General features: G+C 44.3%; 36 non-coding genes across 36 annotated transcripts; all 36 read right to left on the bottom strand.

Moving 5' to 3' along the window:
* Nucleotides 1-180: 180 nt before the first annotated feature.
* trnan-guu lies at nt 181-254 on the bottom strand. Its single transcript has one exon. It is a non-coding gene; the product is annotated as a tRNA-Asn (tRNA).
* Nucleotides 255-2,438: 2,184 nt separating this feature from the next.
* On the bottom strand, nt 2,439-2,512 carry trnan-guu. The gene has a single exon. It is a non-coding gene; the product is annotated as a tRNA-Asn (tRNA).
* A 1,192-nt stretch (nt 2,513-3,704) lies between these two features.
* trnan-guu lies at nt 3,705-3,778 on the bottom strand. The gene has a single exon. It is a non-coding gene; the product is annotated as a tRNA-Asn (tRNA).
* A 557-nt stretch (nt 3,779-4,335) lies between these two features.
* trnan-guu lies at nt 4,336-4,409 on the bottom strand. Its single transcript has one exon. It is a non-coding gene; the product is annotated as a tRNA-Asn (tRNA).
* A 557-nt stretch (nt 4,410-4,966) lies between these two features.
* On the bottom strand, nt 4,967-5,040 carry trnan-guu. The gene has a single exon. It is a non-coding gene; the product is annotated as a tRNA-Asn (tRNA).
* Nucleotides 5,041-5,597: 557 nt separating this feature from the next.
* trnan-guu lies at nt 5,598-5,671 on the bottom strand. The gene has a single exon. It is a non-coding gene; the product is annotated as a tRNA-Asn (tRNA).
* A 561-nt stretch (nt 5,672-6,232) lies between these two features.
* trnan-guu lies at nt 6,233-6,306 on the bottom strand. The gene has a single exon. It is a non-coding gene; the product is annotated as a tRNA-Asn (tRNA).
* A 557-nt stretch (nt 6,307-6,863) lies between these two features.
* trnan-guu lies at nt 6,864-6,937 on the bottom strand. Its single transcript has one exon. It is a non-coding gene; the product is annotated as a tRNA-Asn (tRNA).
* A 561-nt stretch (nt 6,938-7,498) lies between these two features.
* Nucleotides 7,499-7,572, bottom strand: trnan-guu. The gene has a single exon. It is a non-coding gene; the product is annotated as a tRNA-Asn (tRNA).
* Nucleotides 7,573-8,129: 557 nt separating this feature from the next.
* Nucleotides 8,130-8,203, bottom strand: trnan-guu. Its single transcript has one exon. It is a non-coding gene; the product is annotated as a tRNA-Asn (tRNA).
* Nucleotides 8,204-8,760: 557 nt separating this feature from the next.
* Nucleotides 8,761-8,834, bottom strand: trnan-guu. The gene has a single exon. It is a non-coding gene; the product is annotated as a tRNA-Asn (tRNA).
* A 561-nt stretch (nt 8,835-9,395) lies between these two features.
* On the bottom strand, nt 9,396-9,469 carry trnan-guu. Its single transcript has one exon. It is a non-coding gene; the product is annotated as a tRNA-Asn (tRNA).
* A 557-nt stretch (nt 9,470-10,026) lies between these two features.
* trnan-guu lies at nt 10,027-10,100 on the bottom strand. Its single transcript has one exon. It is a non-coding gene; the product is annotated as a tRNA-Asn (tRNA).
* A 561-nt stretch (nt 10,101-10,661) lies between these two features.
* On the bottom strand, nt 10,662-10,735 carry trnan-guu. Its single transcript has one exon. It is a non-coding gene; the product is annotated as a tRNA-Asn (tRNA).
* Nucleotides 10,736-11,292: 557 nt separating this feature from the next.
* On the bottom strand, nt 11,293-11,366 carry trnan-guu. The gene has a single exon. It is a non-coding gene; the product is annotated as a tRNA-Asn (tRNA).
* A 557-nt stretch (nt 11,367-11,923) lies between these two features.
* Nucleotides 11,924-11,997, bottom strand: trnan-guu. Its single transcript has one exon. It is a non-coding gene; the product is annotated as a tRNA-Asn (tRNA).
* A 561-nt stretch (nt 11,998-12,558) lies between these two features.
* On the bottom strand, nt 12,559-12,632 carry trnan-guu. Its single transcript has one exon. It is a non-coding gene; the product is annotated as a tRNA-Asn (tRNA).
* A 557-nt stretch (nt 12,633-13,189) lies between these two features.
* trnan-guu lies at nt 13,190-13,263 on the bottom strand. Its single transcript has one exon. It is a non-coding gene; the product is annotated as a tRNA-Asn (tRNA).
* Nucleotides 13,264-13,824: 561 nt separating this feature from the next.
* trnan-guu lies at nt 13,825-13,898 on the bottom strand. Its single transcript has one exon. It is a non-coding gene; the product is annotated as a tRNA-Asn (tRNA).
* Nucleotides 13,899-14,455: 557 nt separating this feature from the next.
* On the bottom strand, nt 14,456-14,529 carry trnan-guu. Its single transcript has one exon. It is a non-coding gene; the product is annotated as a tRNA-Asn (tRNA).
* A 557-nt stretch (nt 14,530-15,086) lies between these two features.
* Nucleotides 15,087-15,160, bottom strand: trnan-guu. Its single transcript has one exon. It is a non-coding gene; the product is annotated as a tRNA-Asn (tRNA).
* Nucleotides 15,161-15,721: 561 nt separating this feature from the next.
* trnan-guu lies at nt 15,722-15,795 on the bottom strand. Its single transcript has one exon. It is a non-coding gene; the product is annotated as a tRNA-Asn (tRNA).
* Nucleotides 15,796-16,352: 557 nt separating this feature from the next.
* Nucleotides 16,353-16,426, bottom strand: trnan-guu. The gene has a single exon. It is a non-coding gene; the product is annotated as a tRNA-Asn (tRNA).
* Nucleotides 16,427-16,983: 557 nt separating this feature from the next.
* Nucleotides 16,984-17,057, bottom strand: trnan-guu. Its single transcript has one exon. It is a non-coding gene; the product is annotated as a tRNA-Asn (tRNA).
* Nucleotides 17,058-17,618: 561 nt separating this feature from the next.
* Nucleotides 17,619-17,692, bottom strand: trnan-guu. Its single transcript has one exon. It is a non-coding gene; the product is annotated as a tRNA-Asn (tRNA).
* Nucleotides 17,693-18,249: 557 nt separating this feature from the next.
* trnan-guu lies at nt 18,250-18,323 on the bottom strand. Its single transcript has one exon. It is a non-coding gene; the product is annotated as a tRNA-Asn (tRNA).
* Nucleotides 18,324-18,884: 561 nt separating this feature from the next.
* On the bottom strand, nt 18,885-18,958 carry trnan-guu. The gene has a single exon. It is a non-coding gene; the product is annotated as a tRNA-Asn (tRNA).
* Nucleotides 18,959-19,515: 557 nt separating this feature from the next.
* On the bottom strand, nt 19,516-19,589 carry trnan-guu. The gene has a single exon. It is a non-coding gene; the product is annotated as a tRNA-Asn (tRNA).
* Nucleotides 19,590-20,146: 557 nt separating this feature from the next.
* On the bottom strand, nt 20,147-20,220 carry trnan-guu. The gene has a single exon. It is a non-coding gene; the product is annotated as a tRNA-Asn (tRNA).
* A 561-nt stretch (nt 20,221-20,781) lies between these two features.
* On the bottom strand, nt 20,782-20,855 carry trnan-guu. Its single transcript has one exon. It is a non-coding gene; the product is annotated as a tRNA-Asn (tRNA).
* A 557-nt stretch (nt 20,856-21,412) lies between these two features.
* On the bottom strand, nt 21,413-21,486 carry trnan-guu. Its single transcript has one exon. It is a non-coding gene; the product is annotated as a tRNA-Asn (tRNA).
* Nucleotides 21,487-22,047: 561 nt separating this feature from the next.
* Nucleotides 22,048-22,121, bottom strand: trnan-guu. Its single transcript has one exon. It is a non-coding gene; the product is annotated as a tRNA-Asn (tRNA).
* A 557-nt stretch (nt 22,122-22,678) lies between these two features.
* Nucleotides 22,679-22,752, bottom strand: trnan-guu. The gene has a single exon. It is a non-coding gene; the product is annotated as a tRNA-Asn (tRNA).
* Nucleotides 22,753-23,309: 557 nt separating this feature from the next.
* On the bottom strand, nt 23,310-23,383 carry trnan-guu. Its single transcript has one exon. It is a non-coding gene; the product is annotated as a tRNA-Asn (tRNA).
* A 561-nt stretch (nt 23,384-23,944) lies between these two features.
* Nucleotides 23,945-24,018, bottom strand: trnan-guu. Its single transcript has one exon. It is a non-coding gene; the product is annotated as a tRNA-Asn (tRNA).
* Nucleotides 24,019-24,575: 557 nt separating this feature from the next.
* Nucleotides 24,576-24,649, bottom strand: trnan-guu. The gene has a single exon. It is a non-coding gene; the product is annotated as a tRNA-Asn (tRNA).
* Nucleotides 24,650-25,171: the final 522 nt, after the last annotated feature.

Raw genomic sequence — 25,171 nt, forward strand, 5'->3', positions numbered from 1 at the left:
ACATGCCATGATGTTTTCATCATCAACCTTTGGGTTAACAGTCCAATGCACTAACCAATTTTTATACAACAGCTACTGATGATCATCCTCTCATTCATTCCACCAACCTGTGATACTTTGGCTACATCTCTCTCTAACCCTGAACATGATGTTAGCTGGCTGTGTAAACACAAGACCCTACGTCCCTGGGTGGGCTCGAACCACCAACCTTTCGGTTAACAGCCGAACGCGCTAACCGATTGCGCCACAGAGACTGCTTTGTCCTGTCACAGAGGGGGGCGTGGCTTCGATTTGCAATCCCCACCCACCTTCATCGCTGTTTACCTCTACCAGGGCAATACGGCAGAATTTAGAATCATGGCCTATTGAAGGAAAAGAGTTCTTTTAGAAATTTACAATGTTGCACAAAGTCAAGACGTGGTGAGATGTAGCACAACGAGCTAACCAAGTCCTGTAAATGGAATGGCGTTCGCCAGTCAAGTCTTTCACACAAGTAACAGTGACAATGTCATCACTTCCATTAGCCTTTATAACCATCTTAAAACAAACTACGGTAGCCTTTGTCTATGCAGCAAAGATGAAGTAAAAAATTGATAAATGGACTATAAGGCGCTACAACATAGTTGTAATGACATACAACAGTATTTTAACCATCAATCTTTGGGTTAGCAGACGAATGCGCGAATGAATTTGCATACAAGAACTACCCTTTCTGATGATTTTGCTCTCATTCATTCCCCCACACTGAGGCACCAGACTTCTTTAACCCTTACCACCTAACACCGTGTTAGCTGGTTATTTAAGCAGAAAAGTGGACGTCCCTGGGTGGGCTCGAACCACCAACCTTTCGGTTAACAGCCGAACACGCTAACCGATTGCGCCACAGAGACTGCTTTGTCCTGTTTCAGAGGGGGCGTGGCTTCGATTTGCAATCCCCACCCGCCTGCATGGCTGTTTACTTGTCCAAGGGCAATATCGCAGAAATTTCAATGGTGGTATATTGAAGGAAAAGAGTTCTGTGAGAAATTTACAATGTAGCACAAAGTCAAGAGGTTTCCATTTGTGATACAACCAGCCAAGAACGCATCGTAAACAGAATGGCGTTCCCCATTGGCGTCTGCCACACCAGGGACTTCTCTCCAGAGTGCGACAATCCTATCGATGCCATTAGGTTTTGTAGCCATTTTTAAACAAACCAGGGTAGTCATTGTTTATGGGGTGTTTGTCAAGTTAACAATTCGTAAAGGGATTATAACAAGCTGTAACGACATGCCATGATGTTTTCATCATCAACCTTTGGGTTAACAGTCCAATGCACTAACCAATTTTTATACAACAGCTACTGATGATCATCCTCTCATTCATTCCACCAACCTGTGATACTTTGGCTACATCTCTCTCTAACCCTGAACATGATGTTAGCTGGCTGTGTAAACACAAGACCCTACGTCCCTGGGTGGGCTCGAACCACCCTTTCGGTTAACAGCCGAACGCGCTAACCGATTGCGCCACAGAGACTGCTTTGTCCTGTTTCAGAGGGGGCGTGGCTTCGATTTGCAATCCCCACCCACCTGCATGGCTGTTTACTTGTCGAAGGGCAATATCGCAGAAATTTCAATGGTGGTATATTGAAGGAAAAGAGTTCTGTGAGAAATTTACAATGTAGCACAAAGTCAAGAGCTTTCCATTTGTGATACAACCAGCCAAGAACGCATCGTAAACAGAATGGCGTTCCCCATTGGCGTCTGCCACACCAGGGACTTCTCTCCAGATTGCGACAATCCTATCGATGCCATTAGGTTTTGTAGCCATTTTTAAACAAACCAGGGTAGTCATTGTTTATGGGGTGTTTATCAAGTTAACAATTCGTAAAGGGATTATAACAAGCTGTAACGACATGCCATGATGTTTTCATCATCAACCTTTGGGTTGACAGTCCAATGCACTAACCAATTTTTATACAACAGCTACTGATGATCATCCTCTCATTCATTCCACCAACCTGTGATACTTTGGCTACAGCTCTCTCTAACCCTGAACATGATGTTAGCTGGCTGTGTAAACACAAGACCCTACGTCCCTGGGTGGGCTCGAACCACCAACCTTTCGGTTAACAGCCGAACGCGCTAACCAGAGTGCGACAATCCTATCGATGCCATTAGGTTTTGTAGCCATTTTTAAACAAACCAGGGTAGTCATTGTTTATGGGGTGTATATCAAGTTAACAATTAGCAAAGGGATTATAACAAGCTGTAATGACATGCCATGATGTTTTCATCATCAACCTTTGGGTTAACAGTCCAATGCACTATCCAATTTTTATACAATAGCTACTGATGATCATCCTCTCATTCATTCCACCAACCTGTGATACTTTGGCTACAGCTCTCTCTAACCCTGAACATGATGTTAGCTGGCTGTGTAAACACAAGACCCTACGTCCCTGGGTGGGCTCGAACCACCAACCTTTCGGTTAACAGCCGAACGCGCTAACCGATTGCGCCACAGAGACTGCTTTGTCCTGTTTCAGAGGGGGCGTGGCTTCGATTTGCAATCCCCACCCACCTGCATGGCTGTTTACTTGTCGAAGGGCAATATCGCAGAAATTTCAATGGTGGTATATTGAAGGAAAAGAGTTCTGTGAGAAATTTACAATGTAGCACAAAGTCAAGAGCTTTCCATTTGTGATACAACCAGCCAAGAATGCATCGTAAACAGAATGGCGTTCCCCATTGGCGTCTGCCACATCAGGGACTTCTCTCCAGAGTGCGACAATCCTATCGATGCCATTAGGTTTTGTAGCCATTTTTAAACAAACCAGGGTAGTCATTGTTTATGGGGTGTATATCAAGTTAACAATTAGCAAAGGGATTATAACAAGCTGTAATGACATGCCATGATGTTTTCATCATCAACCTTTGGGTTAACAGTCCAATGCACTATCCAATTTTTATACAATAGCTACTGATGATCATCCTCTCATTCATTCCACCAACCTGTGATACTTTGGCTACAGCTCTCTCTAACCCTGAACATGATGTTAGCTGGCTGTGTAAACACAAGACCCTACGTCCCTGGGTGGGCTCGAACCACCAACCTTTCGGTTAACAGCCGAACACGCTAACCGATTGCGCCACAGAGACTGCTTTGTCCTGTGACCGAGGGGGCGTGGCTTCGATTTGCAATCCCCACCCACCTTCATCGCTGTTTACCTCTACCAGGGCAATACGGCAGAATTTAGAATCATGGCCTATTGAAGGAAAAGAGTTCTTTTAGAAATTTACAATGTTGCACAAAGTCAAGACGTGGTGAGACGTAGCACAACGAGCTAACCAAGTCCTGTAAATGGAATGGCGTTCGCCAGTCAAGTCTTTCACACAAGTAACAGTGACAATGTCATCACTTCCATTAGCCTTTATAACCATCTTAAAACAAACTACGGTAGCCTTTGTCTATGCAGCAAAGATGAAGTAAAAAATTGATAAATGGACTATAAGGCGCTACAACATAGTTGTAATGACATACAACAGTATTTTAACCATCAATCTTTGGGTTAGCAGACGAATGCGCGAATGAATTTGCATACAAGAACTACCCTTTCTGATGATTTTGCTCTCATTCATTCCCCCACACTGAGGCACCAGACTTCTTTAACCCTTACCACCTAACACCGTGTTAGCTGGTTATTTAAGCAGAAAAGTGGACGTCCCTGGGTGGGCTCGAACCACCAACCTTTCGGTTAACAGCCGAACGCGCTAACCGATTGCGCCACAGAGACTGCTTTGTCCTGTTTCAGAGGGGGCGTGGCTTCGATTTGCAATCCCCACCCACCTGCATGGCTGTTTACTTGTCGAAGGGCAATATCGCAGAAATTTCAATGGTGGTATATTGAAGGAAAAGAGTTCTGTGAGAAATTTACAATGTAGCACAAAGTCAAGAGCTTTCCATTTGTGATACAACCAGCCAAGAACGCATCGTAAACAGAATGGCGTTCCCCATTGGCGTCTGCCACACCAGGGACTTCTCTCCAGAGTGCGACAATCCTATCGATGCCATTAGGTTTTGTAACCATTTTTAAACAAACCAGGGTAGTCATTGTTTATGGGGTGTATATCAAGTTAACAATTAGCAAAGGGATTATAACAAGCTGTAATGACATGCCATGATGTTTTCATCATCAACCTTTGGGTTAACAGTCCAATGCACTATCCAATTTTTATACAACAGCTACTGATGATCATCCTCTCATTCATTCCACCAACCTGTGATACTTTGGCTACAGCTCTCTCTAACCCTGAACATGATGTTAGCTGGCTGTGTAAACACAAGACCCTACGTCCCTGGGTGGGCTCGAACCACCAACCTTTCGGTTAACAGCCGAACGCGCTAACCGATTGCGCCACAGAGACTGCTTTGTCCTGTTTCAGAGGGGGCGTGGCTTCGATTTGCAATCCCCACCCACCTGCATGGCTGTTTACTTGTCGAAGGGCAATATCGCAGAAATTTCAATGGTGGTATATTGAAGGAAAAGAGTTCTGTGAGAAATTTACAATGTAGCACAAAGTCAAGAGCTTTCCATTTGTGATACAACCAGCCAAGAACGCATCGTAAACAGAATGGCGTTCCCCATTGGCGTCTGCCACACCAGGGACTTCTCTCCAGAGTGCGACAATCCTATCGATGCCATTAGGTTTTGTAACCATTTTTAAACAAACCAGGGTAGTCATTGTTTATGGGGTGTTTATCAAGTTAACAATTCGTAAAGGGATTATAACAAGCTGGAACGACATGCCATGATGTTTTCATCATCAACCTTTGGGTTGACAGTCCAATGCACTAACCAATTTTTATACAACAGCTACTGATGATCATCCTCTCATTCATTCCACCAACCTGTGATACTTTGGCTACAGCTCTCTCTAACCCTGAACATGATGTTAGCTGGCTGTGTAAACACAAGACCCTACGTCCCTGGGTGGGCTCGAACCACCAACCTTTCGGTTAACAGCCGAACGCGCTAACCGATTGCGCCACAGAGACTGCTTTGTCCTGTTTCAGAGGGGGCGTGGCTTCGATTTGCAATCCCCACCCACCTGCATGGCTGTTTACTTGTCGAAGGGCAATATCGCAGAAATTTCAATGGTGGTATATTGAAGGAAAAGAGTTCTGTGAGAAATTTACAATGTAGCACAAAGTCAAGAGCTTTCCATTTGTGATACAACCAGCCAAGAACGCATCGTAAACAGAATGGCGTTCCCCATTGGCGTCTGCCACACCAGGGACTTCTCTCCAGAGTGCGACAATCCTATCGATGCCATTAGGTTTTGTAACCATTTTTAAACAAACCAGGGTAGTCATTGTTTATGGGGTGTATATCAAGTTAACAATTAGCAAAGGGATTATAACAAGCTGTAATGACATGCCATGATGTTTTCATCATCAACCTTTGGGTTAACAGTCCAATGCACTATCCAATTTTTATACAATAGCTACTGATGATCATCCTCTCATTCATTCCACCAACCTGTGATACTTTGGCTACAGCTCTCTCTAACCCTGAACATGATGTTAGCTGGCTGTGTAAACACAAGACCCTACGTCCCTGGGTGGGCTCGAACCACCAACCTTTCGGTTAACAGCCGAACGCGCTAACCGATTGCGCCACAGAGACTGCTTTGTCCTGTGACCGAGGGGGCGTGGCTTCGATTTGCAATCCCCACCCACCTTCATCGCTGTTTACCTCTACCAGGGCAATACGGCAGAATTTAGAATCATGGCCTATTGAAGGAAAAGAGTTCTTTTAGAAATTTACAATGTTGCACAAAGTCAAGACGTGGTGAGATGTAGCACAACGAGCTAACCAAGTCCTGTAAATGGAATGGCGTTCGCCAGTCAAGTCTTTCACACAAGTAACAGTGACAATGTCATCACTTCCATTAGCCTTTATAACCATCTTAAAACAAACTACGGTAGCCTTTGTCTATGCAGCAAAGATGAAGTAAAAAATTGATAAATGGACTATAAGGCGCTACAACATAGTTGTAATGACATACAACAGTATTTTAACCATCAATCTTTGGGTTAGCAGACGAATGCGCGAATGAATTTGCATACAAGAACTACCCTTTCTGATGATTTTGCTCTCATTCATTCCCCCACACTGAGGCACCAGACTTCTTTAACCCTTACCACCTAACACCGTGTTAGCTGGTTATTTAAGCAGAAAAGTGGACGTCCCTGGGTGGGCTCGAACCACCAACCTTTCGGTTAACAGCCGAACGCGCTAACCGATTGCGCCACAGAGACTGCTTTGTCCTGTTTCAGAGGGGGCGTGGCTTCGATTTGCAATCCCCACCCACCTGCATGGCTGTTTACTTGTCGAAGGGCAATATCGCAGAAATTTCAATGGTGGTATATTGAAGGAAAAGAGTTCTGTGAGAAATTTACAATGTAGCACAAAGTCAAGAGCTTTCCATTTGTGATACAACCAGCCAAGAATGCATCGTAAACAGAATGGCGTTCCCCATTGGCGTCTGCCACATCAGGGACTTCTCTCCAGAGTGCGACAATCCTATCGATGCCATTAGGTTTTGTAACCATTTTTAAACAAACCAGGGTAGTCATTGTTTATGGGGTGTATATCAAGTTAACAATTAGCAAAGGGATTATAACAAGCTGTAATGACATGCCATGATGTTTTCATCATCAACCTTTGGGTTAACAGTCCAATGCACTATCCAATTTTTATACAATAGCTACTGATGATCATCCTCTCATTCATTCCACCAACCTGTGATACTTTGGCTACAGCTCTCTCTAACCCTGAACATGATGTTAGCTGGCTGTGTAAACACAAGACCCTACGTCCCTGGGTGGGCTCGAACCACCAACCTTTCGGTTAACAGCCGAACGCGCTAACCGATTGCGCCACAGAGACTGCTTTGTCCTGTGACCGAGGGGGCGTGGCTTCGATTTGCAATCCCCACCCACCTTCATCGCTGTTTACCTCTACCAGGGCAATACGGCAGAATTTAGAATCATGGCCTATTGAAGGAAAAGAGTTCTTTTAGAAATTTACAATGTTGCACAAAGTCAAGACGTGGTGAGACGTAGCACAACGAGCTAACCAAGTCCTGTAAATGGAATGGCGTTCGCCAGTCAAGTCTTTCACACAAGTAACAGTGACAATGTCATCACTTCCATTAGCCTTTATAACCATCTTAAAACAAACTACGGTAGCCTTTGTCTATGCAGCAAAGATGAAGTAAAAAATTGATAAATGGACTATAAGGCGCTACAACATAGTTGTAATGACATACAACAGTATTTTAACCATCAATCTTTGGGTTAGCAGACGAATGCGCGAATGAATTTGCATACAAGAACTACCCTTTCTGATGATTTTGCTCTCATTCATTCCCCCACACTGAGGCACCAGACTTCTTTAACCCTTACCACCTAACACCGTGTTAGCTGGTTATTTAAGCAGAAAAGTGGACGTCCCTGGGTGGGCTCGAACCACCAACCTTTCGGTTAACAGCCGAACGCGCTAACCGATTGCGCCACAGAGACTGCTTTGTCCTGTTTCAGAGGGGGCGTGGCTTCGATTTGCAATCCCCACCCACCTGCATGGCTGTTTACTTGTCGAAGGGCAATATCGCAGAAATTTCAATGGTGGTATATTGAAGGAAAAGAGTTCTGTGAGAAATTTACAATGTAGCACAAAGTCAAGAGCTTTCCATTTGTGATACAACCAGCCAAGAACGCATCGTAAACAGAATGGCGTTCCCCATTGGCGTCTGCCACACCAGGGACTTCTCTCCAGAGTGCGACAATCCTATCGATGCCATTAGGTTTTGTAACCATTTTTAAACAAACCAGGGTAGTCATTGTTTATGGGGTGTATATCAAGTTAACAATTAGCAAAGGGATTATAACAAGCTGTAATGACATGCCATGATGTTTTCATCATCAACCTTTGGGTTAACAGTCCAATGCACTATCCAATTTTTATACAATAGCTACTGATGATCATCCTCTCATTCATTCCACCAACCTGTGATACTTTGGCTACAGCTCTCTCTAACCCTGAACATGATGTTAGCTGGCTGTGTAAACACAAGACCCTACGTCCCTGGGTGGGCTCGAACCACCAACCTTTCGGTTAACAGCCGAACGCGCTAACCGATTGCGCCACAGAGACTGCTTTGTCCTGTTTCAGAGGGGGCGTGGCTTCGATTTGCAATCCCCACCCACCTGCATGGCTGTTTACTTGTCGAAGGGCAATATCGCAGAAATTTCAATGGTGGTATATTGAAGGAAAAGAGTTCTGTGAGAAATTTACAATGTAGCACAAAGTCAAGAGCTTTCCATTTGTGATACAACCAGCCAAGAACGCATCGTAAACAGAATGGCGTTCCCCATTGGCGTCTGCCACACCAGGGACTTCTCTCCAGAGTGCGACAATCCTATCGATGCCATTAGGTTTTGTAGCCATTTTTAAACAAACCAGGGTAGTCATTGTTTATGGGGTGTTTATCAAGTTAACAATTCGTAAAGGGATTATAACAAGCTGTAACGACATGCCATGATGTTTTCATCATCAACCTTTGGGTTAACAGTCCAATGCACTATCCAATTTTTATACAATAGCTACTGATGATCATCCTCTCATTCATTCCACCAACCTGTGATACTTTGGCTACAGCTCTCTCTAACCCTGAACATGATGTTAGCTGGCTGTGTAAACACAAGACCCTACGTCCCTGGGTGGGCTCGAACCACCAACCTTTCGGTTAACAGCCGAACGCGCTAACCGATTGCGCCACAGAGACTGCTTTGTCCTGTTTCAGAGGGGGCGTGGCTTCGATTTGCAATCCCCACCCACCTTCATCGCTGTTTACCTCTACCAGGGCAATACGGCAGAATTTAGAATCATGGCCTATTGAAGGAAAAGAGTTCTTTTAGAAATTTACAATGTTGCACAAAGTCAAGACGTGGTGAGATGTAGCACAACGAGCTAACCAAGTCCTGTAAATGGAATGGCGTTCGCCAGTCAAGTCTTTCACACAAGTAACAGTGACAATGTCATCACTTCCATTAGCCTTTATAACCATCTTAAAACAAACTACGGTAGCCTTTGTCTATGCAGCAAAGATGAAGTAAAAAATTGATAAATGGACTATAAGGCGCTACAACATAGTTGTAATGACATACAACAGTATTTTAACCATCAATCTTTGGGTTAGCAGACGAATGCGCGAATGAATTTGCATACAAGAACTACCCTTTCTGATGATTTTGCTCTCATTCATTCCCCCACACTGAGGCACCAGACTTCTTTAACCCTTACCACCTAACACCGTGTTAGCTGGTTATTTAAGCAGAAAAGTGGACGTCCCTGGGTGGGCTCGAACCACCAACCTTTCGGTTAACAGCCGAACGCGCTAACCGATTGCGCCACAGAGACTGCTTTGTCCTGTTTCAGAGGGGGCGTGGCTTCGATTTGCAATCCCCACCCACCTGCATGGCTGTTTACTTGTCGAAGGGCAATATCGCAGAAATTTCAATGGTGGTATATTGAAGGAAAAGAGTTCTGTGAGAAATTTACAATGTAGCACAAAGTCAAGAGCTTTCCATTTGTGATACAACCAGCCAAGAACGCATCGTAAACAGAATGGCGTTCCCCATTGGCGTCTGCCACACCAGGGACTTCTCTCCAGAGTGCGACAATCCTATCGATGCCATTAGGTTTTGTAGCCATTTTTAAACAAACCAGGGTAGTCATTGTTTATGGGGTGTATATCAAGTTAACAATTAGCAAAGGGATTATAACAAGCTGTAATGACATGCCATGATGTTTTCATCATCAACCTTTGGGTTAACAGTCCAATGCACTATCCAATTTTTATACAATAGCTACTGATGATCATCCTCTCATTCATTCCACCAACCTGTGATACTTTGGCTACAGCTCTCTCTAACCCTGAACATGATGTTAGCTGGCTGTGTAAACACAAGACCCTACGTCCCTGGGTGGGCTCGAACCACCAACCTTTCGGTTAACAGCCGAACGCGCTAACCGATTGCGCCACAGAGACTGCTTTGTCCTGTGACAGAGGGGGCGTGGCTTCGATTTGCAATCCCCACCCACCTTCATCGCTGTTTACCACTACCAGGGCAATACGGCAGAATTTAGAATCATGGCCTATTGAAGGAAAAGAGTTCTTTTAGAAATTTACAATGTTGCACAAAGTCAAGACGTGGTGAGATGTAGCACAACGAGCTAACCAAGTCCTGTAAATGGAATGGCGTTCGCCAGTCAAGTCTTTCACACAAGTAACAGTGACAATGTCATCACTTCCATTAGCCTTTATAACCATCTTAAAACAAACTACGGTAGCCTTTGTCTATGCAGCAAAGATGAAGTAAAAAATTGATAAATGGACTATAAGGCGCTACAACATAGTTGTAATGACATACAACAGTATTTTAACCATCAATCTTTGGGTTAGCAGACGAATGCGCGAATGAATTTGCATACAAGAACTACCCTTTCTGATGATTTTGCTCTCATTCATTCCCCCACACTGAGGCACCAGACTTCTTTAACCCTTACCACCTAACACCGTGTTAGCTGGTTATTTAAGCAGAAAAGTGGACGTCCCTGGGTGGGCTCGAACCACCAACCTTTCGGTTAACAGCCGAACGCGCTAACCGATTGCGCCACAGAGACTGCTTTGTCCTGTTTCAGAGGGGGCGTGGCTTCGATTTGCAATCCCCACCCACCTGCATGGCTGTTTACTTGTCGAAGGGCAATATCGCAGAAATTTCAATGGTGGTATATTGAAGGAAAAGAGTTCTGTGAGAAATTTACAATGTAGCACAAAGTCAAGAGCTTTCCATTTGTGATACAACCAGCCAAGAACGCATCGTAAACAGAATGGCGTTCCCCATTGGCGTCTGCCACACCAGGGACTTCTCTCCAGAGTGCGACAATCCTATCGATGCCATTAGGTTTTGTAACCATTTTTAAACAAACCAGGGTAGTCATTGTTTATGGGGTGTATATCAAGTTAACAATTAGCAAAGGGATTATAACAAGCTGTAATGACATGCCATGATGTTTTCATCATCAACCTTTGGGTTAACAGTCCAATGCACTATCCAATTTTTATACAACAGCTACTGATGATCATCCTCTCATTCATTCCACCAACCTGTGATACTTTGGCTACAGCTCTCTCTAACCCTGAACATGATGTTAGCTGGCTGTGTAAACACAAGACCCTACGTCCCTGGGTGGGCTCGAACCACCAACCTTTCGGTTAACAGCCGAACGCGCTAACCGATTGCGCCACAGAGACTGCTTTGTCCTGTTTCAGAGGGGGCGTGGCTTCGATTTGCAATCCCCACCCACCTGCATGGCTGTTTACTTGTCGAAGGGCAATATCGCAGAAATTTCAATGGTGGTATATTGAAGGAAAAGAGTTCTGTGAGAAATTTACAATGTAGCACAAAGTCAAGAGCTTTCCATTTGTGATACAACCAGCCAAGAATGCATCGTAAACAGAATGGCGTTCCCCATTGGCGTCTGCCACACCAGGGACTTCTCTCCAGAGTGCGACAATCCTATCGATGCCATTAGGTTTTGTAGCCATTTTTAAACAAACCAGGGTAGTCATTGTTTATGGGGTGTATATCAAGTTAACAATTAGCAAAGGGATTATAACAAGCTGTAATGACATGCCATGATGTTTTCATCATCAACCTTTGGGTTAACAGTCCAATGCACTATCCAATTTTTATACAATAGCTACTGATGATCATCCTCTCATTCATTCCACCAACCTGTGATACTTTGGCTACAGCTCTCTCTAACCCTGAACATGATGTTAGCTGGCTGTGTAAACACAAGACCCTACGTCCCTGGGTGGGCTCGAACCACCAACCTTTCGGTTAACAGCCGAACGCGCTAACCGATTGCGCCACAGAGACTGCTTTGTCCTGTGACAGAGGGGGCGTGGCTTCGATTTGCAATCCCCACCCACCTTCATCGCTGTTTACCTCTACCAGGGCAATACGGCAGAATTTAGAATCATGGCCTATTGAAGGAAAAGAGTTCTTTTAGAAATTTACAATGTTGCACAAAGTCAAGACGTGGTGAGATGTAGCACAACGAGCTAACCAAGTCCTGTAAATGGAATGGCGTTCGCCAGTCAAGTCTTTCACACAAGTAACAGTGACAATGTCATCACTTCCATTAGCCTTTATAACCATCTTAAAACAAACTACGGTAGCCTTTGTCTATGCAGCAAAGATGAAGTAAAAAATTGATAAATGGACTATAAGGCGCTACAACATAGTTGTAATGACATACAACAGTATTTTAACCATCAATCTTTGGGTTAGCAGACGAATGCGCGAATGAATTTGCATACAAGAACTACCCTTTCTGATGATTTTGCTCTCATTCATTCCCCCACACTGAGGCACCAGACTTCTTTAACCCTTACCACCTAACACCGTGTTAGCTGGTTATTTAAGCAGAAAAGTGGACGTCCCTGGGTGGGCTCGAACCACCAACCTTTCGGTTAACAGCCGAACGCGCTAACCGATTGCGCCACAGAGACTGCTTTGTCCTGTTTCAGAGGGGGCGTGGCTTCGATTTGCAATCCCCACCCACCTGCATGGCTGTTTACTTGTCGAAGGGCAATATCGCAGAAATTTCAATGGTGGTATATTGAAGGAAAAGAGTTCTGTGAGAAATTTACAGTGTAGCACAAAGTCAAGAGCTTTCCATTTGTGATACAACCAGCCAAGAATGCATCGTAAACAGAATGGCGTTCCCCATTGGCGTCTGCCACACCAGGGACTTCTCTCCAGAGTGCGACAATCCTATCGATGCCATTAGGTTTTGTAGCCATTTTTAAACAAACCAGGGTAGTCATTGTTTATGGGGTGTATATCAAGTTAACAATTAGCAAAGGGATTATAACAAGCTGTAATGACATGCCATGATGTTTTCATCATCAACCTTTGGGTTAACAGTCCAATGCACTATCCAATTTTTATACAATAGCTACTGATGATCATCCTCTCATTCATTCCACCAACCTGTGATACTTTGGCTACAGCTCTCTCTAACCCTGAACATGATGTTAGCTGGCTGTGTAAACACAAGACCCTACGTCCCTGGGTGGGCTCGAACCACCAACCTTTCGGTTAACAGCCGAACGCGCTAACCGATTGCGCCACAGAGACTGCTTTGTCCTGTGACAGAGGGGGCGTGGCTTCGATTTGCAATCCCCACCCACCTTCATCGCTGTTTACCTCTACCAGGGCAATACGGCAGAATTTAGAATCATGGCCTATTGAAGGAAAAGAGTTCTTTTAGAAATTTACAATGTTGCACAAAGTCAAGACGTGGTGAGATGTAGCACAACGAGCTAACCAAGTCCTGTAAATGGAATGGCGTTCGCCAGTCAAGTCTTTCACACAAGTAACAGTGACAATGTCATCACTTCCATTAGCCTTTATAACCATCTTAAAACAAACTACGGTAGCCTTTGTCTATGCAGCAAAGATGAAGTAAAAAATTGATAAATGGACTATAAGGCGCTACAACATAGTTGTAATGACATACAACAGTATTTTAACCATCAATCTTTGGGTTAGCAGACGAATGCGCGAATGAATTTGCATACAAGAACTACCCTTTCTGATGATTTTGCTCTCATTCATTCCCCCACACTGAGGCACCAGACTTCTTTAACCCTTACCACCTAACACCGTGTTAGCTGGTTATTTAAGCAGAAAAGTGGACGTCCCTGGGTGGGCTCGAACCACCAACCTTTCGGTTAACAGCCGAACGCGCTAACCGATTGCGCCACAGAGACTGCTTTGTCCTGTTTCAGAGGGGGCGTGGCTTCGATTTGCAATCCCCACCCACCTGCATGGCTGTTTACTTGTCGAAGGGCAATATCGCAGAAATTTCAATGGTGGTATATTGAAGGAAAAGAGTTCTGTGAGAAATTTACAATGTAGCACAAAGTCAAGAGCTTTCCATTTGTGATACAACCAGCCAAGAACGCATCGTAAACAGAATGGCGTTCCCCATTGGCGTCTGCCACACCAGGGACTTCTCTCCAGAGTGCGACAATCCTATCGATGCCATTAGGTTTTGTAGCCATTTTTAAACAAACCAGGGTAGTCATTGTTTATGGGGTGTTTATCAAGTTAACAATTCATAAAGGGATTATAACAAGGTGTAACGACATGCCATGATGTTTTCATCATCAACCTTTGGGTTAACAGTCCAATGCACTAACCAATTTTTATACAACAGCTACTGATGATCATCCTCTCATTCATTCCACCAACCTGTGATACTTTGGCTACAGCTCTCTCTAACCCTGAACATGATGTTAGCTGGCTGTGTAAACACAAGACCCTACGTCCCTGGGTGGGCTCGAACCACCAACCTTTCGGTTAACAGCCGAACGCGCTAACCGATTGCGCCACAGAGACTGCTTTGTCCTGTTTCAGAGGGGGCGTGGCTTCGATTTGCAATCCCCACCCACCTGCATGGCTGTTTACTTGTCGAAGGGCAATATCGCAGAAATTTCAATGGTGGTATATTGAAGGAAAAGAGTTCTGTGAGAAATTTACAATGTAGCACAAAGTCAAGAGCTTTCCATTTGTGATACAACCAGCCAAGAATGCATCGTAAACAGAATGGCGTTCCCCATTGGCGTCTGCCACACCAGGGACTTCTCTCCAGAGTGCGACAATCCTATCGATGCCATTAGGTTTTGTAGCCATTTTTAAACAAACCAGGGTAGTCATTGTTTATGGGGTGTATATCAAGTTAACAATTAGCAAAGGGATTATAACAAGCTGTAATGACATGCCATGATGTTTTCATCATCAACCTTTGGGTTAACAGTCCAATGCACTATCCAATTTTTATACAATAGCTACTGATGATCATCCTCTCATTCATTCCACCAACCTGTGATACTTTGGCTACAGCTCTCTCTAACCCTGAACATGATGTTAGCTGGCTGTGTAAACACAAGACCCTACGTCCCTGGGTGGGCTCGAACCACCAACCTTTCGGTTAACAGCCGAACGCGCTAACCGATTGCGCCACAGAGACTGCTTTGTCCTGTGACAGAGGGGGCGTGGCTTCGATTTGCAATCCCCACCCACCTTCATCGCTGTTTACCTCTACCAGGGCAATACGGCAGAATTTAGAATCATGGCCTATTGAAGGAAAAGAGTTCTTTTAGAAATTTACAATGTTGCACAAAGTCAAGACGTGGTGAGATGTAGCACAACGAGCTAACCAAGTCCTGTAAATGGAATGGCGTTCGCCAGTCAAGTCTTTCACACAAGTAACAGTGACAATGTCATCACTTCCATTAGCCTTTATAACCATCTTAAAACAAACTACGGTAGCCTTTGTCTATGCAGCAAAGATGAAGTAAAAAATTGATAAATGGACTATAAGGCGCTACAACATAGTTGTAATGACATACAACAGTATTTTAACCATCAATCTTTGGGTTAGCAGACGAATGCGCGAATGAATTTGCATACAAGAACTACCCTTTCTGATGATTTTGCTCTCATTCATTCCCCCACACTGAGGCACCAGACTTCTTTAACCCTTACCACCTAACACCGTGTTAGCTGGTTATTTAAGCAGAAAAGTGGACGTCCCTGGGTGGGCTCGAACCACCAACCTTTCGGTTAACAGCCGAACGCGCTAACCGATTGCGCCACAGAGACTGCTTTGTCCTGTTTCAGAGGGGGCGTGGCTTCGATTTGCAATCCCCACCCACCTGCATGGCTGTTTACTTGTCGAAGGGCAATATCGCAGAAATTTCAATGGTGGTATATTGAAGGAAAAGAGTTCTGTGAGAAATTTACAATGTAGCACAAAGTCAAGAGCTTTCCATTTGTGATACAACCAGCCAAGAACGCATCGTAAACAGAATGGCGTTCCCCATTGGCGTCTGCCACACCAGGGACTTCTCTCCAGAGTGCGACAATCCTATCGATGCCATTAGGTTTTGTAGCCATTTTTAAACAAACCAGGGTAGTCATTGTTTATGGGGTGTTTATCAAGTTAACAATTCATAAAGGGATTATAACAAGGTGTAACGACATGCCATGATGTTTTCATCATCAACCTTTGGGTTAACAGTCCAATGCACTAACCAATTTTTATACAACAGCTACTGATGATCATCCTCTCATTCATTCCACCAACCTGTGATACTTTGGCTACAGCTCTCTCTAACCCTGAACATGATGTTAGCTGGCTGTGTAAACACAAGACCCTACGTCCCTGGGTGGGCTCGAACCACCAACCTTTCGGTTAACAGCCGAACGCGCTAACCGATTGCGCCACAGAGACTGCTTTGTCCTGTTTCAGAGGGGGCGTGGCTTCGATTTGCAATCCCCACCCACCTGCATGGCTGTTTACTTGTCGAAGGGCAATATCGCAGAAATTTCAATGGTGGTATATTGAAGGAAAAGAGTTCTGTGAGAAATTTACAATGTAGCACAAAGTCAAGAGCTTTCCATTTGTGATACAACCAGCCAAGAATGCATCGTAAACAGAATGGCGTTCCCCATTGGCGTCTGCCACACCAGGGACTTCTCTCCAGAGTGCGACAATCCTATCGATGCCATTAGGTTTTGTAACCATTTTTAAACAAACCAGGGTAGTCATTGTTTATGGGGTGTATATCAAGTTAACAATTAGCAAAGGGATTATAACAAGCTGTAATGACATGCCATGATGTTTTCATCATCAACCTTTGGGTTAACAGTCCAATGCACTATCCAATTTTTATACAATAGCTACTGATGATCATCCTCTCATTCATTCCACCAACCTGTGATACTTTGGCTACAGCTCTCTCTAACCCTGAACATGATGTTAGCTGGCTGTGTAAACACAAGACCCTACGTCCCTGGGTGGGCTCGAACCACCAACCTTTCGGTTAACAGCCGAACGCGCTAACCGATTGCGCCACAGAGACTGCTTTGTCCTGTTTCAGAGGGGGCGTGGCTTCGATTTGCAATCCCCACCCACCTTCATCGCTGTTTACCTCTACCAGGGCAATACGGCAGAATTTAGAATCATGGCCTATTGAAGGAAAAGAGTTCTTTTAGAAATTTACAATGTTGCACAAAGTCAAGACGTGGTGAGATGTAGCACAACGAGCTAACCAAGTCCTGTAAATGGAATGGCGTTCGCCAGTCAAGTCTTTCACACAAGTAACAGTGACAATGTCATCACTTCCATTAGCCTTTATAACCATCTTAAAACAAACTACGGTAGCCTTTGTCTATGCAGCAAAGATGAAGTAAAAAATTGATAAATGGACTATAAGGCGCTACAACATAGTTGTAATGACATACAACAGTATTTTAACCATCAATCTTTGGGTTAGCAGACGAATGCGCGAATGAATTTGCATACAAGAACTACCCTTTCTGATGATTTTGCTCTCATTCATTCCCCCACACTGAGGCACCAGACTTCTTTAACCCTTACCACCTAACACCGTGTTAGCTGGTTATTTAAGCAGAAAAGTGGACGTCCCTGGGTGGGCTCGAACCACCAACCTTTCGGTTAACAGCCGAACGCGCTAACCGATTGCGCCACAGAGACTGCTTTGTCCTGTTTCAGAGGGGGCGTGGCTTCGATTTGCAATCCCCACCCACCTGCATGGCTGTTTACTTGTCGAAGGGCAATATCGCAGAAATTTCAATGGTGGTATATTGAAGGAAAAGAGTTCTGTGAGAAATTTACAATGTAGCACAAAGTCAAGAGCTTTCCATTTGTGATACAACCAGCCAAGAACGCATCGTAAACAGAATGGCGTTCCCCATTGGCGTCTGCCACACCAGGGACTTCTCTCCAGAGTGCGACAATCCTATCGATGCCATTAGGTTTTGTAGCCATTTTTAAACAAACCAGGGTAGTCATTGTTTATGGGGTGTATATCAAGTTAACAATTAGCAAAGGGATTATAACAAGCTGTAATGACATGCCATGATGTTTTCATCATCAACCTTTGGGTTAACAGTCCAATGCACTATCCAATTTTTATACAATAGCTACTGATGATCATCCTCTCATTCATTCCACCAACCTGTGATACTTTGGCTACAGCTCTCTCTAACCCTGAACATGATGTTAGCTGGCTGTGTAAACACAAGACCCTACGTCCCTGGGTGGGCTCGAACCACCAACCTTTCGGTTAACAGCCGAACGCGCTAACCGATTGCGCCACAGAGACTGCTTTGTCCTGTGACAGAGGGGGCGTGGCTTCGATTTGCAATCCCCACCCACCTTCATCGCTGTTTACCACTACCAGGGCAATACGGCAGAATTTAGAATCATGGCCTATTGAAGGAAAAGAGTTCTTTTAGAAATTTACAATGTTGCACAAAGTCAAGACGTGGTGAGATGTAGCACAACGAGCTAACCAAGTCCTGTAAATGGAATGGCGTTCGCCAGTCAAGTCTTTCACACAAGTAACAGTGACAATGTCATCACTTCCATTAGCCTTTATAACCATCTTAAAACAAACTACGGTAGCCTTTGTCTATGCAGCAAAGATGAAGTAAAAAATTGATAAATGGACTATAAGGCGCTACAACATAGTTGTAATGACATACAACAGTATTTTAACCATCAATCTTTGGGTTAGCAGACGAATGCGCGAATGAATTTGCATACAAGAACTACCCTTTCTGATGATTTTGCTCTCATTCATTCCCCCACACTGAGGCACCAGACTTCTTTAACCCTTACCACCTAACACCGTGTTAGCTGGTTATTTAAGCAGAAAAGTGGACGTCCCTGGGTGGGCTCGAACCACCAACCTTTCGGTTAACAGCCGAACGCGCTAACCGATTGCGCCACAGAGACTGCTTTGTCCTGTTTCAGAGGGGGCGTGGCTTCGATTTGCAATCCCCACCCACCTGCATGGCTGTTTACTTGTCGAAGGGCAATATCGCAGAAATTTCAATGGTGGTATATTGAAGGAAAAGAGTTCTGTGAGAAATTTACAATGTAGCACAAAGTCAAGAGCTTTCCATTTGTGATACAACCAGCCAAGAACGCATCGTAAACAGAATGGCGTTCCCCATTGGCGTCTGCCACACCAGGGACTTCTCTCCAGAGTGCGACAATCCTATCGATGCCATTAGGTTTTGTAACCATTTATAAACAAACCAGGGTAGTCATTGTTTATGGGGTGTATATCAAGTTAACAATTAGCAAAGGGATTATAACAAGCTGTAATGACATGCCATGATGTTTTCATCATCAACCTTTGGGTTAACAGTCCAATGCACTATCCAATTTTTATACAACAGCTACTGATGATCATCCTCTCATTCATTCCACCAACCTGTGATACTTTGGCTACAGCTCTCTCTAACCCTGAACATGATGTTAGCTGGCTGTGTAAACACAAGACCCTACGTCCCTGGGTGGGCTCGAACCACCAACCTTTCGGTTAACAGCCGAACGCGCTAACCGATTGCGCCACAGAGACTGCTTTGTCCTGTTTCAGAGGGGGCGTGGCTTCGATTTGCAATCCCCACCCACCTGCATGGCTGTTTACTTGTCGAAGGGCAATATCGCAGAAATTTCAATGGTGGTATATTGAAGGAAAAGAGTTCTGTGAGAAATTTACAATGTAGCACAAAGTCAAGAGCTTTCCATTTGTGATACAACCAGCCAAGAACGCATCGTAAACAGAATGGCGTTCCCCATTGGCGTCTGCCACACCAGGGACTTCTCTCCAGAGTGCGACAATCCTATCGATGCCATTAGGTTTTGTAGCCATTTTTAAACAAACCAGGGTAGTCATTGTTTATGGGGTGTTTATCAAGTTAACAATTCGTAAAGGGATTATAACAAGCTGTAACGACATGCCATGATGTTTTCATCATCAACCTTTGGGTTAACAGTCCAATGCACTAACCAATTTTTATACAACAGCTACTGATGATCATCCTCTCATTCATTCCACCAACCTGTGATACTTTGGCTACAGCTCTCTCTAACCCTGAACATGATGTTAGCTGGCTGTGTAAACACAAGACCCTACGTCCCTGGGTGGGCTCGAACCACCAACCTTTCGGTTAACAGCCGAACGCGCTAACCGATTGCGCCACAGAGACTGCTTTGTCCTGTGACAGAGGGGGCGTGGCTTCGATTTGCAATCCCCACCCACCTTCATCGCTGTTTACCTCTACCAGGGCAATACGGCAGAATTTAGAATCATGGCCTATTGAAGGAAAAGAGTTCTTTTAGAAATTTACAATGTTGCACAAAGTCAAGACGTGGTGAGATGTAGCACAACGAGCTAACCAAGTCCTGTAAATGGAATGGCGTTCGCCAGTCAAGTCTTTCACACAAGTAACAGTGACAATGTCATCACTTCCATTAGCCTTTATAACCATCTTAAAACAAACTACGGTAGCCTTTGTCTATGCAGCAAAGATGAAGTAAAAAATTGATAAATGGACTATAAGGCGCTACAACATAGTTGTAATGACATACAACAGTATTTTAACCATCAATCTTTGGGTTAGCAGACGAATGCGCGAATGAATTTGCATACAAGAACTACCCTTTCTGATGATTTTGCTCTCATTCATTCCCCCACACTGAGGCACCAGACTTCTTTAACCCTTACCACCTAACACCGTGTTAGCTGGTTATTTAAGCAGAAAAGTGGACGTCCCTGGGTGGGCTCGAACCACCAACCTTTCGGTTAACAGCCGAACGCGCTAACCGATTGCGCCACAGAGACTGCTTTGTCCTGTTTCAGAGGGGGCGTGGCTTCGATTTGCAATCCCCACCCACCTGCATGGCTGTTTACTTGTCGAAGGGCAATATCGCAGAAATTTCAATGGTGGTATATTGAAGGAAAAGAGTTCTGTGAGAAATTTACAATGTAGCACAAAGTCAAGAGCTTTCCATTTGTGATACAACCAGCCAAGAACGCATCGTAAACAGAATGGCGTTCCCCATTGGCGTCTGCCACACCAGGGACTTCTCTCCAGAGTGCGACAATCCTATCGATGCCATTAGGTTTTGTAGCCATTTTTAAACAAACCAGGGTAGTCATTGTTTATGGGGTGTTTATCAAGTTAACAATTCGTAAAGGGATTATAACAAGCTGTAACGACATGCCATGATGTTTTCATCATCAACCTTTGGGTTAACAGTCCAATGCACTAACCAATTTTTATACAACAGCTACTGATGATCATCCTCTCATTCATTCCACCAACCTGTGATACTTTGGCTACAGCTCTCTCTAACCCTGAACATGATGTTAGCTGGCTGTGTAAACACAAGACCCTACGTCCCTGGGTGGGCTCGAACCACCAACCTTTCGGTTAACAGCCGAACGCGCTAACCGATTGCGCCACAGAGACTGCTTTGTCCTGTGACAGAGGGGGCGTGGCTTCGATTTGCAATCCCCACCCACCTTCATCGCTGTTTACCTCTACCAGGGCAATACGGCAGAATTTAGAATCATGGCCTATTGAAGGAAAAGAGTTCTTTTAGAAATTTACAATGTTGCACAAAGTCAAGACGTGGTGAGATGTAGCACAACGAGCTAACCAAGTCCTGTAAATGGAATGGCGTTCGCCAGTCAAGTCTTTCACACAAGTAACAGTGACAATGTCATCACTTCCATTAGCCTTTATAACCATCTTAAAACAAACTACGGTAGCCTTTGTCTATGCAGCAAAGATGAAGTAAAAAATTGATAAATGGACTATAAGGCGCTACAACATAGTTGTAATGACATACAACAGTATTTTAACCATCAATCTTTGGGTTAGCAGACGAATGCGCGAATGAATTTGCATACAAGAACTACCCTTTCTGATGATTTTGCTCTCATTCATTCCCCCACACTGAGGCACCAGACTTCTTTAACCCTTACCACCTAACACCGTGTTAGCTGGTTATTTAAGCAGAAAAGTGGACGTCCCTGGGTGGGCTCGAACCACCAACCTTTCGGTTAACAGCCGAACGCGCTAACCGATTGCGCCACAGAGACTGCTTTGTCCTGTTTCAGAGGGGGCGTGGCTTCGATTTGCAATCCCCACCCACCTGCATGGCTGTTTACTTGTCGAAGGGCAATATCGCAGAAATTTCAATGGTGGTATATTGAAGGAAAAGAGTTCTGTGAGAAATTTACAATGTAGCACAAAGTCAAGAGCTTTCCATTTGTGATACAACCAGCCAAGAACGCATCGTAAACAGAATGGCGTTCCCCATTGGCGTCTGCCACACCAGGGACTTCTCTCCAGAGTGCGACAATCCTATCGATGCCATTAGGTTTTGTAACCATTTTTAAACAAACCAGGGTAGTCATTGTTTATGGGGTGTATATCAAGTTAACAATTAGCAAAGGGATTATAACAAGCTGTAATGACATGCCATGATGTTTTCATCATCAACCTTTGGGTTAACAGTCCAATGCACTATCCAATTTTTATACAACAGCTACTGATGATCATCCTCTCATTCATTCCACCAACCTGTGATACTTTGGCTACAGCTCTCTCTAACCCTGAACATGATGTTAGCTGGCTGTGTAAACACAAGACCCTACGTCCCTGGGTGGGCTCGAACCACCAACCTTTCGGTTAACAGCCGAACGCGCTAACCGATTGCGCCACAGAGACTGCTTTGTCCTGTTTCAGAGGGGGCGTGGCTTCGATTTGCAATCCCCACCCACCTGCATGGCTGTTTACTTGTCGAAGGGCAATATCGCAGAAATTTCAATGGTGGTATATTGAAGGAAAAGAGTTCTGTGAGAAATTTACAATGTAGCACAAAGTCAAGAGCTTTCCATTTGTGATACAACCAGCCAAGAACGCATCGTAAACAGAATGGCGTTCCCCATTGGCGTCTGCCACACCAGGGACTTCTCTCCAGAGTGCGACAATCCTATCGATGCCATTAGGTTTTGTAGCCATTTTTAAACAAACCAGGGTAGTCATTGTTTATGGGGTGTATATCAAGTTAACAATTAGCAAAGGGATTATAACAAGCTGTAATGACATGCCATGATGTTTTCATCATCAACCTTTGGGTTAACAGTCCAATGCACTATCCAATTTTTATACAATAGCTACTGATGATCATCCTCTCATTCATTCCACCAACCTGTGATACTTTGGCTACAGCTCTCTCTAACCCTGAACATGATGTTAGCTGGCTGTGTAAACACAAGACCCTACGTCCCTGGGTGGGCTCGAACCACCAACCTTTCGGTTAACAGCCGAACGCGCTAACCGATTGCGCCACAGAGACTGCTTTGTCCTGTGACAGAGGGGGCGTGGCTTCGATTTGCAATCCCCACCCACCTTCATCGCTGTTTACCACTACCAGGGCAATACGGCAGAATTTAGAATCATGGCCTATTGAAGGAAAAGAGTTCTTTTAGAAATTTACAATGTTGCACAAAGTCAAGACGTGGTGAGATGTAGCACAACGAGCTAACCAAGTCCTGTAAATGGAATGGCGTTCGCCAGTCAAGTCTTTCACACAAGTAACAGTGACAATGTCATCACTTCCATTAGCCTTTATAACCATCTTAAAACAAACTACGGTAGCCTTTGTCTATGCAGCAAAGATGAAGTAAAAAATTGATAAATGGACTATAAGGCGCTACAACATAGTTGTAATGACATACAACAGTATTTTAACCATCAATCTTTGGGTTAGCAGACGAATGCGCGAATGAATTTGCATACAAGAACTACCCTTTCTGATGATTTTGCTCTCATTCATTCCCCCACACTGAGGCACCAGACTTCTTTAACCCTTACCACCTAACACCGTGTTAGCTGGTTATTTAAGCAGAAAAGTGGACGTCCCTGGGTGGGCTCGAACCACCAACCTTTCGGTTAACAGCCGAACGCGCTAACCGATTGCGCCACAGAGACTGCTTTGTCCTGTTTCAGAGGGGGCGTGGCTTCGATTTGCAATCCCCACCCACCTGCATGGCTGTTTACTTGTCGAAGGGCAATATCGCAGAAATTTCAATGGTGGTATATTGAAGGAAAAGAGTTCTGTGAGAAATTTACAATGTAGCACAAAGTCAAGAGCTTTCCATTTGTGATACAACCAGCCAAGAACGCATCGTAAACAGAATGGCGTTCCCCATTGGCGTCTGCCACACCAGGGACTTCTCTCCAGAGTGCGACAATCCTATCGATGCCATTAGGTTTTGTAACCATTTTTAAACAAACCAGGGTAGTCATTGTTTATGGGGTGTATATCAAGTTAACAATTAGCAAAGGGATTATAACAAGCTGTAATGACATGCCATGATGTTTTCATCATCAACCTTTGGGTTAACAGTCCAATGCACTATCCAATTTTTATACAACAGCTACTGATGATCATCCTCTCATTCATTCCACCAACCTGTGATACTTTGGCTACAGCTCTCTCTAACCCTGAACATGATGTTAGCTGGCTGTGTAAACACAAGACCCTACGTCCCTGGGTGGGCTCGAACCACCAACCTTTCGGTTAACAGCCGAACGCGCTAACCGATTGCGCCACAGAGACTGCTTTGTCCTGTTTCAGAGGGGGCGTGGCTTCGATTTGCAATCCCCACCCACCTGCATGGCTGTTTACTTGTCGAAGGGCAATATCGCAGAAATTTCAATGGTGGTATATTGAAGGAAAAGAGTTCTGTGAGAAATTTACAATGTAGCACAAAGTCAAGAGCTTTCCATTTGTGATACAACCAGCCAAGAACGCATCGTAAACAGAATGGCGTTCCCCATTGGCGTCTGCCACACCAGGGACTTCTCTCCAGAGTGCGACAATCCTATCGATGCCATTAGGTTTTGTAGCCATTTTTAAACAAACCAGGGTAGTCATTGTTTATGGGGTGTTTATCAAGTTAACAATTCGTAAAGGGATTATAACAAGCTGTAACGACATGCCATGATGTTTTCATCATCAACCTTTGGGTTAACAGTCCAATGCACTAACCAATTTTTATACAACAGCTACTGATGATCATCCTCTCATTCATTCCACCAACCTGTGATACTTTGGCTACAGCTCTCTCTAACCCTGAAC

Source organism: Thunnus albacares, chromosome 22 (assembly GCF_914725855.1).
Source record: "Thunnus albacares chromosome 22, fThuAlb1.1, whole genome shotgun sequence".
Classification (NCBI taxonomy): Eukaryota; Metazoa; Chordata; class Actinopteri; order Scombriformes; family Scombridae; genus Thunnus; species Thunnus albacares.